Source organism: Lathyrus oleraceus, chromosome 6 (genome assembly GCF_024323335.1).
Source record: "Lathyrus oleraceus cultivar Zhongwan6 chromosome 6, CAAS_Psat_ZW6_1.0, whole genome shotgun sequence".
Classification (NCBI taxonomy): domain Eukaryota; kingdom Viridiplantae; phylum Streptophyta; class Magnoliopsida; order Fabales; family Fabaceae; genus Lathyrus; species Lathyrus oleraceus.
The window spans coordinates 247210303-247211582 of record NC_066584.1 but is presented as its reverse complement, the minus strand read 5'-3'; positions in this window follow the sequence as shown (position 1 = coordinate 247211582).

Here is a 1280-nt window from a genome sequence, read left to right as displayed (position 1 = left end):
CTCTTTACGTTTTAAAACTGTTTTCGTAATTTCAGTTAGTGTGTGGTGATTGTTCCTGTTGCAAGACAGCAGTGGCAAGAAAACTTTTGATCAAACTCCATTGCTGTTTATCATCGATCACATACACACCAACTGTTTGACAAAACGGTTAGCTAGATTTAATTCATTGGAAATAGAATTTAATGATAAGTGCATTCAATTAGTTAAAATTCTGGTGTGAATTGTTTCTGTCATTCTCATTAAAATCCAGCAATTAAACTTGTGTGTCCGGCTTTCTAGTAGCGGTTCAGAATAGACGGAAGTCGATTCGGGACTGATTTTTCCGCCAACTTTGAAAACTCTGATAAAATTTCAAATCCGTTAAATTTCAAAGAGGTGATCTATTCACCCCCCCTCTCGATCACTAGCCACACCGTCTAACAAGTGGTATCAGAGCGCCGGTTCGCTGGTGCTCTGTGGCTGCCTGTAACAGTATGGATTCTGAACCAAAGGGGGCGTATAATAGAGCGCCTATTTTCAACGGTGAAAATTATGGCTACTGGAAAGACTGCATGCGAGTTCATATAAATTCTGTGGATAGGTTAGTATGGGCTGCCATTGAAAACGGTCCGTTTCAAATTACTATGACTAATGCAGCTGGCGCCATAGTACCTAAACCAGAAGATGATTGGAATGAGAAAGATGAGAAAAAGTGGTTGTGTGATTGGAGCGCTCGAAACATGTTAATTTCAGCACTTGGTGTTGATGAGTATTATCGAGTATCCCATTGCACGACAGCTAAAGAAATGTGGGACGCTTTAGAAGTTGCCCATGAGGGTACTACTGAAGTAAAACAGTCCCGCATTAACACACTCAATCAAGAGTTTGAGCTCTTTCGCATGAAACAAGGAGAATCCATCTCCGACATGCAAAAGAGATTCACTCATCTAACTAACCAATTGAATGCTCTTGGAAAACCTATTTCCAATGAAATTGCTACTAATAAAATTCTCAGGTGTCTTAGCAGGGAGTGGCAACCTAAAGTTACAGCAATCAAGGAAGCCAACGATCTAACAAGACTTACGATTACAACCTTGTTTGGAAAGCTGGAAGAACATCAGCAAGCATTGAAAAGTCTTGAAAAATATGAGAACAAAAGTAAGAAGGAAAAGGAGAAGAAAAGAGACAAAGAAGGAGAGAAGAAGCCAATAGCTCTTGTGGCCTCTAGCTCTAAGTCCTCACGAAAAGAGCAAAGCGACAATGATTCAAGTAGTGACAAAGACTCGGATGATGAGGAAATG